Here is an 18,510-nt window from a genome sequence, read left to right as displayed (position 1 = left end):
TGTGTTTTTTCAATAAATATTTCTTGATTGAATAATGTGAGTGGCCCAGAGTTTTAGTAAACAGATAATGCTCTTCCAACCATTAGTCTTGGTTTTTTGATAGTTCACTAGGGCTAGATGCTCGGATTGATACATTTTCACTCCATTAGGCTGACAGTCCTTAGACCCAGACAAGCAGGTAGGAACTCATTTGTCTGAATGATCTGACTTCTCGGCAGAACCACAGCCGAGTTCGCGTGGAGTCGAATGGCGTGGGCTTGTGTGACAGAATCACAAGCAACTGTTATGCTCTCTAGGCAGAGAGCTGGAAAGAGGACCTTCAAGGGCCACCGGGATCCCTGGAAAGATGAAGGATTCGTCTCATCATGGCCTGGGGCAGCGCTCTACACACACTACCACCTCCAGCGCGCCAAGGCGTTAGTCCCACCCCATCCCATTTGGCTCCACCCACAAGGCGCGCCCGGGTTACTAACCCTAGCCGCCAGGGTGAGCGACGCGTTCCTAAGCCCCGCCTCCACGGTGAGGGCGCGCTCCCCCTCCCAGCTCTGCCTAAGCAGTTCCGTTAGCAGCGGGAGGAAAAACCGTCCTTCGGGTCCCCGCCTCTTCACTCCCAACGCTTTACTCCCTACTCCCCCTGCAATCACTACACTGCCAGCTACGGAGGCCCTTAAAGTACAAATATCCCCCAGGTCCTGGCGTATCCTGATAGGTTTTGTCCTTGTTCCTCCATTCGGTCCTAAGGGCCTGCGTGCATTTTGTGTCAGGAATCAGGCTTGTGAGTTTCTTCCGGCGGCAGGAACTCCAACGCTCTTTACGGAAGTAAAAGCTGGATTTTTTTTTTTTTTTTTTTTTGACTCTGAGGCCGCCCGCATTCCTTCCCTCCCACCTCGCGGAATTGTGGCGGGAGGGGGAGGAGAAAGTCAAGGCGCCTGCGCGGAGAGGCCGCTTTCCATCCGGGTCTCTGTCCGTGCGGTGCAGCAGGTCGGTAGGCGGGAAATGGCGACTGGCTGAAGGAGCTGGTTCTGTTGCTGCTGCGGGCTAAGCGGGAAAGACACCACACATTGCGCAGTCGGGACCATCGCCGGAGCCTGAGGACACTTTCCTGTCGTCACAGTTAGGTAATCCCCCTCGTCCAGACACTGCCGCTGCTTCCAACCTTAGTCCTCCTCCTCTTCCAGGGCCGTCTGCCGGGGTCTCCTCCCCTTCTCAACCGGGTTCTCCAGCGGCTCCGGCGCCTTGGTAGGCATGCACTATTGGCGCCTTATGAGTGCGCTGTGTGGAGCCTCTCTTCTCTGGACTTTCCCCTGGGAACAGAAAGGGAGCTCACTTCCCGCCAGCTTCAGCTTCTAGGCTGCGGCCTGTGTTGTGATTTCTGGGGTTAGATTTCACTTTGCTACCCACCCCCACCCCGATCTCACGTTCCTAGTCCCAAACCTTGTGGTCCCTCCGGGTAATTGGGTTAGATCAGCTTTTCTAACCTTGGCCCACCTCATGTTTTCGGTATTTCGTTCTTTGTAGTAGGGTGCTTTTAGGGGGGCGTTGCTCTATCTCAGTTTTTATAAACATTTTTTGAGGATCTGGAATTAGAGATTTCACTGAGTTCTGTTTATCTTCTGTACTGTTAAAATGTTGAGTTGACATTGTTACTTTTTCGAATCAAGAGTGATAGTAAAGGACAGCCCATGTGGAAGGCCTGTGGTTTCTGTAGTGGTCAATTAAGGGTGAATCTTATCGCCCGTAGTATTCTACGCTTTCTTTGGGGATTAAATAACTATATGAATGTTTACTTTTGCATTCTTGACTAGAATTCTGTGGTAAATAATTGCATAAGTAAATCGTGTTTATTTACTTCTCACCCTAGTGGTGGCTGGATGTGTGAATGATGTTAAGCACTTTAGAGTACCTTAGGGAAGCCTAAAGAGATACTGCTCGTAAACTGCCCTAAGATCCTGAAATGAAATGTACTTAGTAAATGTTCCTCCAAGGCAAGGATTTATCTTTCTAGTGCTAATAAAATGGTACCATGATTACTGCCCAAGATGGGTATACAAATTAGTAACTTGAGTGATAGGTTTATCTTAGTAATTGTCAGATTGTAGAATTTTTTACATAGTCACCCCATTCTTTGCCAAGTTTTAAATTTTCCTTTGTTGTCCAGCTGTTATCTTTGTAAAAGCAAGGAAACGTCTAGTTGAAGCTAATTTTATCTCCCCCACCTCCACCCCCCCCCCCTTTTTTTTTTGCGTTGCAGACCAGTTTTCCATAAAGAGAAGTAATAATGACACTGTTGGTGTTTTTCAGAATTTATTTTTCAATCTTGTTGAATTTGGGGCCTTGGTACTTTTTTCCCCTTACTAGTCAGATTAAGGTTTTAAAACGTGGTTCATAATGCATATCAGTCGATATTTTAACTCACAGGTTTTCAGTTCTCTAGGTTCAGTTTAGAAGACTTCATTAATGTTAGCATATTAGGGTTAAATTTCAGTGATAAACAAGAATACACCAACATCATTATAGTTGTCATTTGGTAGATTCCCTCCAAGGTCATAAAGAAAGTCAAGGCAAAAGTAGCTCTTATGTGAAGCAGTCTTTTAGGATTGAATTGAACCTCATACTTGTCTTCTAGGACCAAAAGGGAATGGGAAGTGGAGGTGAGGGCATAGTGGATGCTTGCTGAACCTATTTGTTTCAAAAAATAGGGCCATTATGTGTTTAAAAGAATGTAAAATAATTGGACTCGTGTAGGCTTCATCTCTGTTTTAATGACCTTTTTGGATAGTTTATAAAGCATTAATGTTTTTAATAAAATTTGGCTTTCAGATGGCTGAGTGAGCATTGTATGTAGATTTTATCTTCAAGAAATCTCAAATTGTTTAAATTCTACATTCATTCAGTATCTGTGCTCTTTTCATACTCTTCTCAGTACGGCTTGAAAGGATGTAAAAGCTATAAGTGGTATAGTCCTTAATCTCTGTAGTCTTGTAGCTATATAGAAATTCCAAATAGGATTGTATAGAAAAACTGAATAGGATTGGTGTGTCTTATAATATTCCATTCTACATAGTGTCTCTTGGGCATTTCATTTGAGCTAGTAATTTATTCTTTTCCACTGTTAAGAAATTAAGAAGTGGGGGTGTTTTCACTCTCCCAAATTTATCTATGTTTGAGATTTCTGGTCAAGAGGTTTCTTCACAAGATTATTATAGAAGAAAATCCATACAATTCTGGTTTCTAAATTGTTGTTTAGAAAGATGTTCTAGGCTCTAGACTTGTAACTGTAAAATTAATTGCAGATTGAATGAAATGGTATTAAATTATTTCAGTCATAGGAGAATGTACTTTGGGTTGAAGCAATAAAGAACAAAGTGATTTGTCAGAATTTGAAGTAGACAGTCTGCAATTTTATTTGTAATTTACCAGGTTGTTGTGAAAAGCATAAAGTAGAAAAGACACTTTAAGTCAGAAGTGTCAAATGTTCTGAGAGACCTCATGTATGGTGTACTAAGGTAATTATTCTGGGTAGGTTAAAAAGTTACCTAACCATTTTAGGGGTGCCTTTCTGACTCATTTAGTAAAACATGTGACTTTTGATCTTGGGATCCTGAGCTCTAGCCTCATGTTGGGGGTAGATAGAGATTACTTAAAAAAAAAAAAAAAAAAGTTACCTGACCATTTTTAACTGGATTAGCTATGGGGGGTCATTTGCTATACTTTGAAGATGAGAAGATTTGGGGCCCCTGGGTGGCTCAGTCAGTTGAGCATCTGACTTCGCCTCAGGTCATGGTCTCGCGGTCCATGGGTTCAAGTCCTGTGTTGGGCTCTGTGCTGACAGCTCAGAGCCTGGAGCCTTCTTGGGATTCTGTATCTCCTTCTCTCTCTGCCCCTCCCCTGCTTATGCTCTGTCTGTCTGTCTGTCTCTCTCTCTTTCTCTTTCTCTCAAAAATAAGTAAACATTAAAAAAAAGAGAGAAGCACTTAGATACATGAAAAGAAGATGAGAAGATTTAACAGATATGGAGCTTATGATAAAACCATACAATTAACAGTTTTAGTTTTAACTTACTTGACATTTGTGAGGCACCTATCTAAGCCAGATCTATATTCACTACTGGTTGTATGACTACATTAAATTTCAGGTCACCTTTTTTTTTTTTTTTTTTTTCTTTTAACGTTTGTTTATTTTTGAGAGCGAGAAAGCATGTGAGCTGGAATGGGTAGAGAGGGAAACAGAGAATCCCAGATAGGCTCCAGGCTGTCAACGCACAGCCGATGTGGGACTTGAACTCACAAACTGTGAGATCATGACCTGAGCTGAAATCAAGAGTTAGCCGCTTAACTGAGTGAACCACCCGGGGGCCCCTAATTTTCAGTTTAAACTGTATTAAATTGTAATTGGTTCTACATTACAAATAGGTAGACTAGATGGTTTACTGTGTAGTATAATTTGAGAATTGTTAGTGCTTAATTTTGTGTCTCTCTTGTGTATTATGAAATTCTTTTTAAATGTTTATTTATTTATTTTGAGAGAGAGAGCCTGTGGGAGCAGGGAAGGGGCAGAGAGAGGGTGAGAGAGAATCCCAGGCAAGCTCTGCACAGTCAGAGCAGAGCCCAAAGCAGGACTCAATCTCACAAACTGTGAAATCATGACCTGAGCCAAAACCAAGAGTCAGACACTTAACCAATTGAGCCATCCAGGTGCCCCTCTGAAATTCTTTTTAAAATGATGTTTAAATCACAAATTCTCTGGAAGATAAACTTTAAACTATTGTCTTTTATTGGCAATATTATCTCGTATGAGTTTATCAGATAAACTTGCTGATACCACAAACAGGTGAGGGTTCAGAGGCAGTGCTAAAATGTAGAAGTAAGCTTTTATGTGTTGACTGATCAGGAGAGGTGTGACATAGGAGCACTGACTGTCTAGCAGAGAAAGATATGGTGGGGGTCGAGTCGCAATGAGAAACTTGGGTTTCTTGGGGTCCTTAAGGAATCTTGTGAATCTGACAGTAATGAGGGGTGAGACTAAGTGTGGCCCAAAGAATGGGAGAACTGTAAGGACAAATATGACTTAAAGGTTTGGCCAGTTTCCCTCAGTTAGTATGGTATTTTTAGAAGAGTGAAGGGAAACACTAATATGCCATTGAAAAAAAAATAGTGTAAAATTTTTACATAATAAGTCTTTTAATTTTATTATAAGGTCACAATAGGCCAGTTGAGTATATTTTGGATCCCATATTTTATGGTATTCATAAAGTCTCCTGTATTAATTTAAAGAGACTGTAGGAAAGGAAGTATGTCTAGATTAAACATAAATCATCAGCCGTACTTTGACTTGAGGTTCTAGCAATCAGGTTTTCATAATAGCTATAATAATTTTAGAACAGGAAAATGTGTTTACTACCTTGGTTAAAGAAATATAAAACTGTACTATTAGAAGACACCTGAATACTTCAGGAATAATTGAGATTAATATTTAGTAGTAGTTGCATATATAGTTTAGGAAGAATATTTTTCTGTGGACTGAATACTTATATATTAAGAAATTGTTTGAGGGGCACCTGGGTGGCTCAGTTGAGTGTCCGACTTTGGTTTGGGTCATGATCTCACAGTTCCTGAGTTCGAGCCCCGTGTCGGGCTCTGTGCTGACAGCTTAGGGCCTGGAGCCTGCTTTGAATTCTGTGTCTCCCTCTCTCTCTGCTCCTCCCCCACTCATGCTCTCTCTCCTTCAAAAATAAATAAAAACATTTTTTAAAAAATTAAAAAAAAAAGAAAAATTGTTTGGGAAGTTAAAAAGCAGACATGTTGTTAAAAGTAGATAAGGGGAAGATTTTAAGTTTTTATTTATTTATTTTGAGAGAGAGAGATGTGAGGGGGCAGAGAGAAAGGGAGAGAGAGAATCCCAAGCAGGCTCTGCAGTGATAGCGCAGAGCCTGATGTGGCGCCAGAACTGACAAACTTTGAGATCATGACCTCAGCTGAAACCAAGAGTTGGTCACTTAATGGACTGACCCAGGCTTCCCAAGAAAGGGAAAGATTAAGACTCCATTAGCAGCATAACTTGGCATTTTAAATTTCTTATGTTGACCAGTTAATTTTTAAGTAGGAATTTAAAAGTACACTTTATTAAAAGTAGAGTATATTACTTGTTAAAGAAAAATATCCAGAACACATAAGTATCTTTTTAGTTGAGAAAAAACTATGATTATTTGTTTTAGGAATAATTACTTTCTTCCTGGTAGTCCCCAAATATGTATGATTATCCTGTTGAGTTGAAAATGATTAACCTCTCACTGATCTTAAAAGTACCTGCTTTAGTATTTTTTGTTAAATAAGATAATTAATTATACAGTCCTTTAATTTTCTGAGGTACTGATAAAAATTATTTGAAAAATATTCACAATCACATTTCAAAAATAATGCACTTTTTCCTTATTGGGAGTATGCCATTTTATTTTTTTAGTCATAGCAAACAAGAGTGTACTTCTGTAAGAGAATTATGACTATACCTAGTCTTTGACTATTTATTTATTTATTTATTTATTTATTTATTTATTTATTTATTTATTTATTTAAAGGATTTTATTTTAAATTAATCTCTGTACCCACTGTGGGGCTTGAGCTCAAAACTCCAAGATCAAGAGTTGCATGTTCTACCCACTGAGCCAGCCAGGTGCCCCGACTAGTAATTTAAATAGAAATTCACTTGGGGCTCCTGGCTGCCTCAGTCCATACAGCATGTGACTCTTAATCTTGGGGTTGTGAGTTTAAGCCCCATGTTGGAGGTAGAGTTTACTTAAAAAAAAAAAAAAAAATTCACTCTTCGTAAATTCTGTCTTTATCTCAATCAAAATGACTAATTTTTTCTTGGTAGGTAGTGTAAGAATAGTAGGGATTATTTCAGATACTGTAAATTTATTTTGGGCAAAGGCCTTGGTGTTTACTACATAATTTTAAAGATTTTTAGTTAATAACTATTTTTCCTTCTTGTCAATCTCGTTAGCTTTTTATTCCTATAAGTAAATGTTTTCTACAGGTTTCAGATTTCTACTGACCTGAGTAGGTTAATACAAAATTAATTTTCTTTTTTTTAAATGTTTGTTTATTTTTGAGAGAGTGCAAGTGGGGCAGGGGCAGAGAGAGAAAGGGAGACAGAGGATCCAAAACGGGCTTTGTGCTGACAGCACAGAGCCCAGAGCCCATTGCGAGGCTTGAACTCAGAAACCATGAGATCATGACCTGAGCTTAAGTCAAACACTTAGCTGACTGAGCCACCCAGGTGCCCATAAAATTAATTTTCTTTAAGTAAATAGAAGTTTAATCAAAGAGTATAAGTAGTTGTATCTATCCTCTTGCCCAGTTTCGGTGAGAACTAAAATAAAAGCACTTTTAGGAAAATTCTGCTAAGTTTAAGTTCACTTCTTTTATCGTCAAGTTTCTTTGTTAATGTGTTTAAAAAGTACATTGTAACTTGTATGTATACAGGTGACCCAGAAAATTAAAAAACAAAAATGCTGAAATATATATATATATATGTATATATATATACATATATATATATTTTTTTTTTTTTAGAAAGGATAGTAATATGATGAAAAATAATAGACTGGAGTGACAAGTATCGTATGTGCTTTTTGAGGAAAAAGAAAAGTTTCTCATGAGTATTATGGTACTCAGTTCTTATGAATTCATAAATTATATGTTTGCTAACACCTTGTGTTATAAAGTGTTATTGATAAGAATTTCTTTCATACCATGTAGTAGAATGCTCTTTTTACAAGATGTTTAAATTATATTTATTGAAGGTAGTTAAAATTAAAAGTCTCCAAATTATTGTTCTATTAAAGCTTAGGTTAAAGAAATACAAAAATGCCCTCAGCAGGACATACTACCTCATTCTGTCCATAACAAATACTGATTTTGTCCTAATGGTATTTCTACTGAAGACATAAAAAGGTTTTAAGTTGGGGTACTGCTAGTAGTATTTTAAAACTTTATATCTGAATGGTTGTGCCTTAATAAGTATTTTCAGTGATTAACAAACTGAATAATGCACTCTTTAAAAAATCAGAGTTCATATTTTCATAGAGTGTTATAGTCATCAATTTAACAATCCACATATTTTGTTTCTCTAGAGAAAAATAATTGATCATAGATTTAGAAAAAGCATTCTTCATTGTTGTTCATCGAAGAAAATTTTGCAAGGAAAGAACCTCATCTGCTGGGTTTTTTTTGTGTATTCCCTATATTTTGACAAATGCTTTTGATTATAAGTTTATTATGTTTAGTAGCTTCTAAAGAATCTTATAATGTTAGCTAGTAAAAAAAGACAAAGTCCTACATCAAAAATAGTAATAACCCCAAAATGACCACCTATCTTTATCACACTTTTTGGAGAAGGATTTGATGAAAACTCTTCTTGTATTGGAATTGATGCTTATGTAATACTCCTCTACTAAGTTCTTCTGCCCTAGTTGACTTTTGACTTTTATTAGATGATAAGTGGGAGGGACCAGAGAAATCTCTTCCTTCTCTGAAGTCATTTAATGAAGGCTTAGGGAAGTTGTGGAGATTAAAGTGGACAGTTGCAGTACCTCAAGTTGTTGATTTCAGATTAGTCAGGCTAGAAATATAGATAGGAAAAACAGATGCTGACACTTTTGGAAATGTCATTTGGTATTAATGAAGGCAGTGATTTTTTGCTTTTTTTTTCGTTAATATAAATTTTAATATAAATCCAGTAGTGATACTATTTGTAATAGTATAAATTAACAAACTCATAGAAATCTAGACCTAGAGGAGACCAAAGGGCCATCTAGTCCAGTAAAGTCTTTGTTTTATTAATGATGAGCCATTCTGAAGACTTTTTAACATGTAGTAAGTGTTTGTCTTAAATTCTTAATTAGGGTGCTGTGGGATGAGTTGTATGTGATAGGATGAAAACAGCTCAGCTTAATTAATGACTCATTTCCCATTTTGGCACCTTTTTTTTTTAAGGTAAAATTTACATATAGTGAAATGCACAGATCTAATGTCCAGTAATTTCTGCTGTTGAGGAAATGAAATGCTAGAATGATTGCATGACTTAATCAGTGTCTGGCCGCTAACTAATGATAGATTCAGGACTGGTACCTCCCTGTTATTCCTTAAATAACTCCCTCGGGAGGCTACTCTGGAACCTTATATGCGTATATTCTTTATATAGCCAACTTACAATTTATATGTGTCTAAATTTTAATGGGAAAACCCAGACTTTGTTTCCTTTAAAGTTTGATTTGTAATCTTTTTACAGTTGTCTTTATTTATTACTCACTTTTGTTTCCCTCTTCTCTGCTTCATTCAGCAAATACTTGTTTAAAGGATATACATCAGGGTGGTCCTAGAAAATTCGTTAAGAATCCTTTATATGCAGTGTGCTATTTTGTTGTTTTGATAGAAATTTGTGCACTCAAGACCTCATTAGCAAATTATTAACTGAGTTTATGCTTGTAGCATTATTATAATCTTGTTAGCACAAGATAATCTGTAACCATAATTGTTTGCTTCAGATATTGCTTGGAATCAGGGATTTTGTGAAGAGGAAGGAAATCTTATGAGGAAGGAACATTTTTAGTTTTATTTATAGGCCCCTTTTTGTGAGCAAGAATTGATTGCTGCAGTGAGGGTTGTTTGTGTTTCAGTGACATAGTTTTTTCCCATTTTCTAATCTCTGGTCTCTGAGGAAAATGAGAAAAATTTATGGTTCAGTTCAACATAGATTGAGTTATCTTATGTGCCAGGTTATTGTTACAGATTAGATTTCTGCCTTCAAGACTCTTACAGTCTAGTGCAGTTAAAGATATAAATTATTTCAGTAGGATTTGTTAAGAGCTTAGATACAGATAATATAGGTTTACATCAACTTGGGGATGTGGAGGCGGTTACTTAACTTACTGGGGTGCAAGATACTTGGGCTGAGCTTTCAGTGATGAAGATAAGAATTAGTTGAAAGAAAAGAATGTTTGAGGTAAAGAGAAAAGCAGAAGTAGATACAGCATAGTGTGGGCAGGAAACTATTATTATTGGAGTGCAAAGAGAGAGGCAGCAAATAGCAATGAAAAAAGACTTAGAGCATGTAGGGTTTTATACTAGAGTCTAGTCTTTATTTTGAAGACAGTTAATGAGAAGGAACAGGCAGATTTGTGGAGTGGGGAGGATGGATTTAAAGGGGACAAGACTAAGAACTGTTTTAGAGATGAAGTCATCAGGGTGTGTTGATTGTAGGAAACGAGGAATGACTAGGATATATAGGGTGGTTTCTGGTTTGGTTGATGGGGTAGACGGTGGGAACATTACTTGCAATCAAGAAGATAGTAAGAGAAGCGGCTGGCAGGGTCACTCGGTAGAGTGTGTGGTTCTTGATCTTGGGGTTGTGAGTTTGAGCCCCATATTGGGTAAAGAAATTGCTTAAATTAATAAACTTAAAAAAAAAGAATATAGTAGGAAATAATACAGTAGGAAGAGTAGGTTTGGGTGTGACGGTGGGATGGGAATGTGGGTGAGAAGGAGTTCATTTTGGGGTAAGTTGAATTTGAGGTGCCAAGTGAAAGTGATGAGAAGGCTGTTGGATGTGAGTCTGAAATTTAGAGGTGGTAGAGAAACTAGCAGAATTAATTTCGCAATTGATAATGAGCATTTGAAAGAGATTTTCTCCCCACCCTCCACTACTTTCCCAATCCTTTTAGTTGGCCTGCAGGTAAATAGAAAGCAAACTTCATTGCCCAGTTTTAGATTGCTGAGCAGTCAGCTCTTTCTATTCCTGAAATGAGGTCTGGTTTAAATGTTGAAAAAAGTTGAAATGTTTTACATTATATACTTCCCCCCCTTGTAATGTCATGAGTTCGTAGGCTTAAAAATGTCATTGCCCCATTGTTAGGTTTGTTTTATGATGTAATCTAACTAAATTGTATCATTTTCATTCATTAGATCCATTTCCCTAGTGTACTCATTTCCCAGTCTTTACTTGTTTTATTCTGTTCTACTGATAACAGAAAAGGGCTTATCTAGTAATGGAGCTCCTAGAGAACCTAGAGGATATGTTAAATTCTAACATAAGTAGGATTACCAAGAAGAGGAAGTATATGCATGTTTAAAATTTTTCCTTTATATTTTAAGTGATAGTATTAGATTATTGCAGATGTTGTATAGGCAATTTCTGACCTGTACTTGGCCCAGTTGTTATTAGGGTAATGCTGACCTCATAAAATGAGTTGGGAAGTGTGTTCCCTTCTATTTTCTAAAAGTTTGTGTAGATTTGTTTTGTTTTTGTTTTAAATGATTTCTTTTTTTTTCAAGTTTATATATTTTGAGAGAGAGCGTGCATGTGCATGCACGAGAGGGAGAGAGAGGATCATGAACTGTGAGATCATGACCTGAGCGGAAATCAGGAGTTGGACACTTAAGTGACTGAGCCACCCAGGTGCTTCTGTTTTAATGTTTTGTTTTAAATGTTTGGTATGATTTTCCAGTGAAGTCATCTGGACCCCTGTGTTAGAGGCTTTTCCTACAATTTCAATTTTTTAAAATAGATGTAGGACTGATCAGGTTACCTATTCTTGTGTGAGCTTTGGTGGCTCAGTTTTTGAGGAGTTTGACCATTTCATGTAAATTGTTGAATATACGGGCATAAAGTTGTTATATTCCATTATTGTTCATATAATGTCTGTGGGATGTGTAGGGATTTCACTTTTCATTCCAGATGTTTGTAATTTGTGTCTTCCTTTTTTCCCCTCAGTCTTACTAGAGGCTTATCAATTTACTGATCTTTTCTAAATCAACTTTTGGTTTCATTGAGTTTTCTGTTTTTGACCTCATTGATTTTTGGTTCTGTTGAATGCTTTGTCTTGACAGTGGGTTGAATTTTCTTCCTTTTTTTGTGTGTCTTTCAATATTTTATCAAATGCTAGATATCATGAACAGAACAGTTAAAGACTGAGTAGATAGTATATATACCTGGAAAATTGTGTACCTGGATTTTTAGTGTAGGGAGTCCAGTTGATCTAAGTTTCAGTTTTGTTGTAACAAAAGAATTTTTTTTTCTTTGTGAAGAATATTTTAAGTGCACCATTAATTGCAAACTTCTCTAGTGTTATTTGTGCTTAAGCTAGAAATTGAGGCATGAGAAAGTATTTCTCAGTTTTCCTGATGACTTTCAGTTTTTGGCTTTCCTTGTGCACCTACCTGTTTGTGTTCCTTTGTAGATTCTCCTCTCTTCCAGTGGTAGATTACAGTTGTGTTAATCTGTGCTTGTTAGGTGTGCTCTTTCGGAGGGACACATGTACACCAATGTTTATAGCAGCACTATCAACAATAGCCAAATTATGGAAAGACCCCACATGTCCACTGATGGATGAATGGATAAAGATGTGTGTGTGTGTGTGTGTGTGTGTGTATGTGTGTGTGTGTGTGTATATATATATATATATATACACACACATATAATGGAGTATTACTCGGCAATCAAAAAGAATGAAATCTTGGGTCACCTGGGAGGCTCGGTTAAGCGTCCGACTTCAGTTCAGGTCATGATCTCACGGTCAGTGGGCTCAAGCCCTGCATCAGGCTCTGTGCTGACAGCTCAGAGCCTGGAACCTGCTTCAGATTCTTTGTCTCCCTTCTCTCTTTGCCCCTCCCCCTGCATCTTCTCTTTCTCAAAAATAAGCATTAAAAATTTTTTTTAATAAAAAATAAATTAAAAAAACGATACTATCAACAGTGAAAAGGCAACCTATGGAATGAGAGAAAATATGTGCAAGTCATATATCTCATATGGGTTTAATATTCAGAATATATTTTAAAACTCCTGCAACAACAAAAAAAATCGAACAACCCAGTTCAAAAACAGGTAAAAGACATTTCTCCAAAGAAGATATACAAAAAAGCACATCAAATAATGCTCAACATCACTAATCATTAGGAAAATGCAAACCAAAACCACAGTGAGGTACCTCTTCACACCACTATGATAGCCATTATCAAAAAACAGAAAATAAGACTTGTCATCAGGGATATGAAGAAACTGGAACCCTTGGTGCACTGCCGATAAGAATGCAAAATGGTGCAGCCACTGTGGAAAATACTGTTGGCAGTTCCTTAAAAATTTAAACATAGAATTGCCATATGATCTAGCAATTCTTCTAGGTAGTTCTAAAGAACTGAAAGCAGGAACACAAACAGATATTTGCATAGCCATATTCACAGCACCGTTATCCACAACAGCCAAAAGGTGGAAGCATAAGTGTCTATTGACAGAAGAGTGTATAAACAAAATGTGGTAGAAATATACAATGGAATGTTATTCAGCCCTAAAGAAGAAGGAAATTCTATAATATGCTACAACATGGATGAAACTTGACATTACACTAAGGAAAATAAATCAGTCATGAAGGGACAAATATTATATGATTTCACTTATACCTACTCAAATTAAGTACCTTATGTACCTATGTATTTGTGTACTTTGTATAAATCTGGTTTTTCCAGGCCTTTCATAACAGGAATTGGAATGGACCGATAAGTAGGATTGGGAGAAAGAGAGGTTTGGGGAAAAGATAACAAAAACCATAGAGGAAGGCCTAACCATAAGATAGTTTTGGGAGAACCACAATGTTTAGGAAAGAGGAAAAAAATCTGCTCTTCTGGTCCTGCATTTCATCCAGTGCCTCCACCTTCCACCCTGTGCTGGCTGTGGGTGCATGATCGCTGCATTCCAGCATCTCCCATCATCGCACAGCCCTTGGGGCACCCAGGCCCACAATGTTGGGCCCCAACAGGGACCTGGGCATGCCAGTGGAGGCAAGGGTAGAAGGTGAAGATGATGACTTCAGGGAGGCAGAATATGCTACCATTGACTCCATGTTGGACCAGATCAACTCCTGTCTTGACCACCTGGTGAAGAACAACCACCTCCACACCCACTTCCAGGAGACTCCAACCAGCAGACACACTGTGAGTTCCAGCAGCAGCTCAGAGAGGCCCCTAGCAATGCCAGTCTGTAGACTCTAGAAAACCCTAACCAGCCCTAACCCTGCCTCCCTGGGTGAGGCTCTGACCTAGGCATTCACCACCTGGCTTAGATACCTTTTCAAGGGCTGGCCTACAGGTCCCCTGATAGACCTGCCTGCCTGGACCACCTTTCTGGTACTCCTCTTGGCATGCAGGGGCCAGCCCTCACCCACCTTATCTGCCTGCCCAATTTTAGGGCACTTTCCACTTTGCCCAGGCCTTGAATGTCCACCCTAATTGGGTCTCCAACAATAACAAAACAAAAACCAAAAAGAAAATGTAGGACGCATTGGGGAATTATTCTCTTTACTATCAGCCTAGCCAGTTTGAACCCTTTCCTTTGGTCTAAACCAAGGAAAAGGCAAGGGAGTTTATGCCAAGCAACCTGAGCACAAACAAGTCATGGAATTACAAATTGCAGCTCTAGATCAGAAAGGAAAGCTCCTCTAATTGTAGAGTTTTACCTAAAGATCCACTTTTATACATTAATTGGGTTCTGCCTACACAAAAGAAAGCTGGGAAAAAAATGCTTCTACAAGCCTAACAACAATTACAAAAATGGGATAAACTACAAAATCGAACTTCTCTTGAGCCTATCAGAGAGCTGAGGACTTAGGGCAACCAAATAAATATCCAAGAAAAGGAAAGCCTTTCCTAAGAGAGACAGGATATAAGCACTGGCTCACCTATGGCAGAGCAAGGGAAGAGCCATAAAAACATTAAAAAAAAATCATGTAAAATTGTTAATAAACTCCTTAAAATTAAGGCAAAGTAGGCTAGCACAGAATGTAGTATTCCTGGAAGCTATAGACACAATGGAAGTGTATCTTTGCCACAGACTTCCACCAGGTGCTCACAATATGGGAACACATGAGTAGAAAGAACCTTCCTCTGCGGTGCAGAGCTAAAGAGGGGAGCAGCTTGTACCTGGGAAAAAAAATATCAAAGCCTCAACCAGATCTTTTTCCCCCAAGGAAAGAAAATTTTAAAGCCAGGGGAGGGGCAGGTCCAGTAACCTTCAGGGCATAAGTGAAGACATGATTAAGGAGGAGGGTAAAGTCTAAGAAAAACCCGTCTACCACTAATGGGTGGGGCAGGAAACAGTGTGGGCAGAGGGATCTTAATACAACTGTCTTCAGAGATCTCCTATCCTTAAGGCAAGGCTCAGGGAACTCTTTCCAAACAAGACCTGAAAAGCTGCAAGCCTAATTTGGCACTGAGAGGCAATCACTGACAGAGCCCCACTCCTTATGCCCAGATACACAGGGCCTATCCTACATTGTGACTACACCAGAACAACACCAGGCTAACAAGCACAGATTTTTTTTTCCTTTCTCTTTATTGATTTTTTTTTTTTTAATTTACATCCAAGTTAGTTAGCATACAGTGCAACAATGATTTCAGGAATAGATTCCTTACTGTCTCTTACCCATTTAGCCCATCCCCTCCTCCCACAACCCCTCCAGTAACCAGTCTATTTGTTCTCCATATTTAAGAGTCTCATATGTTTTGTCCCCCTCCCTGTTTTTATATTATTTTTGCTTCCCTTCCCCTATGTTCATCTGTTTTGTATCTTAAAGTCCTCATACGAGTGAAGTCATATGATATTTCTCTAATTTCGCTTAGCATAATACCCTCTAGTTTCATCCATGTAGTTGCAAATGGCAAGATTTCATTCGTTTTTTAAAATTTTTTTAACGTTTATTCCTTTTTGAGAGACAGAGGTAGAGCGCGAGTGGGAGAGGAGCAGAGAGAGAGGGAGACAGAATCTGAAGCAGGCTGCAGGCTCCAGGCTATCAGTACAGAGCCTGGACAGGGCTCGAACTCAAGAAACATGAGGTCATGATCTGAGCCGAAGTCGGACACTTCACCAACTGAGCCATCCAGGTGCCCTGATAGTGTCCTTTATTGCAGAAAAGTTTTTAACTTAAGTGTAGTCCGGTTTATCTTTTCTTTTTTCTTTTGTTGCCTGTCCTTTTGTGTCATATCCAAGAAATTATTGTCAAACCCAATGTCATGAGCTTTCTCCCTATGTTTTCTTCTAAGAGTTGTATAGTTTTAGCTCTTAAGGTCTTTGATCCGTTTTGAGTTTGTTTTTATATGTGGTGTAAGGTAAGGGTCCAACTTCATTTTTTGCTTTTGGATATCCAGTTTTCCCAGCACTAGAGATATATGGTTTTAATATGAGTACAGATAGGCTTGGTGTAAAAATAGGGAATATAGTTTTCCACACGGTTGATATAATGGTTTAGAGTCTAGATTTTTCTATCGTTATATTATGGGTAAAAGTATGCCATAGGAGCTGCCCTGGAACTGTAACCCGCATTTGTAACACTATTTCTATGAGAAGTTGTATTTTGAGCTCCCAACTGCCAGTTTGTAAACACAGCTGTTTGTAAGTTAACCCTATTTTAAGGCTTTGTATAGACAGGGGTTCATTCAGCGGGAAAATCACTTGTGAATGACTATGTATTTAGAAAAGAGCAGAAGTAAAAACAAACTTTAGAGGGTAATGGGAAATTAGAATTTTTAGTGGCTTTTTAATTAGTTTTTTGTTGGCAATAAATATACCATTTTTACATTGCCAGTTATTTTTATTGAAATTACCTGGAAATTGTTCCTTAAAACACTTCTGCTGTGTTTTCCACCTCATTTTCTTCCATCATAAGATGGAAGTAATGGATACTACTTTATGATGTTGAAAGATTAAGTGAAACAATGTATTAAAAACCACTTAGGACAGTGCCTTGGACAGAGCAGTTAATAAAGGAAAGCTATTGGTTAATATATCACTTTAACCTTTTCCATGTTCAGATACATGTAGTTAGATAGGAACTTTATTTTTGAAAAGGATAGGTTAAGGATTGGTTTTCTGGAGCACACAGGAAACTTACTAGAAAACCAACACAGTACTTTTTTAGGCAGTGTTTTGGTAGTGTGCTTGTTTGAATTATGTTTCAATATTCAGGTAAGCATAGACATTTGAGCCTTTATTTTAGGATTTTAGTAATCTGCAAGAAATGCGAAGAGATTAAATTAGCAAATATTTATTGAGATCCTTGGAAATACAAATTGTTTTTGAAGTAAATATAGTTCCATTATATTGGGGAGTTGGAACAAATCATGTAAATACCTAACTTTTCTAAATTAAGCCATAATTGGCAAACTAAAAAAGTTATATAATATTTGTTTTTAAGTATTAAAATGAAAAAATATTCAAGCTTTGGATTTAAAACAAGGAAAATTATGCTTAACCAAATTGCAAGAGTTAAATTCTTTTTAGAAATTCTGCATATTGGGGCGCCTGGGTGGCTCAGTTGGTTAAGTGTCCCACTCTTGATTTTGGCTCAGGTCGTGATCTCATGGGTTGTGGGTTTGAGCCCTGCATCAGGCTCTGTGCTGACAACATTTAGTCTGCTTGGGATTCTTTCTCCCTTCTCTGCCCCTCCCCTGCTTGTGTGCACTAGCGCATGTGCTCTCTTTCTTAAAATAAACTTAAAAAAGAAAAGAACTTTTTTATTAAATAAGCGAATTGATGTTATATATTTGCAGGTTTTATTCGGTTCACTTTAAAAGTTCTTTTTGTTTAGAACTCATTTAACATTTTGAAATACTTGCATTAGGAAGTATTGAGCTTCATGTCTCCTTAAGTTATTTGAGCACAATATAGGTTACCTTTAAACAGAGAAACTATCTGAAAGATTTCTGCTTTGGTTGGGGAGGTTGAACTAGAGTTCTTTTCAACTTCAGTCCTTTGATTCTTTATTATTATTATTATTATTATTATTATTATTTATTTGAGAGAGAGAGAGCATACATGCTCGTGCACAAGTGGGGGAAGGGCAGAGAGCAAGAGGAGAGAGAATCCAAAGCAGTTTCTGTGCCATCAGTGCAGAGCCTGTTGTGGGTGGGGCTCGAACTCACAAACTGTGAGATCATCTGAGCTGAGAGTTGACACTTAACCAATTGTGCCACCCAGGTGCCCCAGTATTTTAATTCTTAAAAACAAAGACAAAAAAACAAGGAAGGGGCGCTTGGGTGGCTCAGTTGGTTAGGCATATGACTTCGGCTCAGGTCATGATCTCACAGTTCATGGTTTTGAGCCCTGTGTTGGGCTCTGTGCGGCCAGCTCAGGGCCTAGAGCCTGCTTTGGATTTTGTGTCTCCCTCTCTCTCTGCCCCTCCCCTGCTCTTGCTCTGTCTCTCAAAAATAAATAATAAAATAAATAAATAATAAATAAATAAATGTAAAGAAGGAAAATTTAAAAAAAAATTTTTTTTTTAAATGAGGAAAGGGCATGCGTAGGCATTTAACCAAATGGGAACTAGAGGTAGCCTATAAATATAATTAAAACATTTAATTTTACCTGTCATGACTACAGTTTAAAGTCATTTTTACTTTTGGGGCACCTGGGTGGCTCAGTCAGTTGAGTGTCCAACTCTTGATTTTGACTGAGGTCATGCATCCCAGG

At 38.0% G+C, this 18,510-nt stretch overlaps 1 protein-coding gene and 1 pseudogene across 3 annotated transcripts in view; both read left to right on the top strand.

Moving 5' to 3' along the window:
* Window positions 1–940: 940 nt before the first annotated feature.
* The window catches only part of CTDSPL2 (CTD small phosphatase like 2), an 82,593-nt gene continuing 65,023 nt past the window's right edge, over window positions 941–18,510 (top strand). The window contains exon 1 of one of the 3 annotated variants that reach the window (XM_053889106.1): window positions 941–1,113. The gene's annotated coding sequence lies outside the window, so the exon portion shown is untranslated. Of the gene's footprint in view, window positions 1,119–18,510 lie in introns of all 3 variants that reach the window. The other 2 variants (XM_019442277.2, XM_019442275.2) reach the window with 2 other exon arrangements.
* On the top strand, window positions 12,520–15,729 carry LOC109263061 (bublin coiled-coil protein-like; annotated as a pseudogene).

Source organism: Panthera pardus, unplaced genomic scaffold, assembly GCF_024362965.1.
Source record: "Panthera pardus isolate Hobbes unplaced genomic scaffold, ASM2436296v1 HiC_scaffold_24, whole genome shotgun sequence".
Taxonomy (NCBI): Eukaryota; Metazoa; Chordata; class Mammalia; order Carnivora; family Felidae; genus Panthera; species Panthera pardus.
This window is presented reverse-complemented; position numbering and strand designations above follow the sequence as displayed.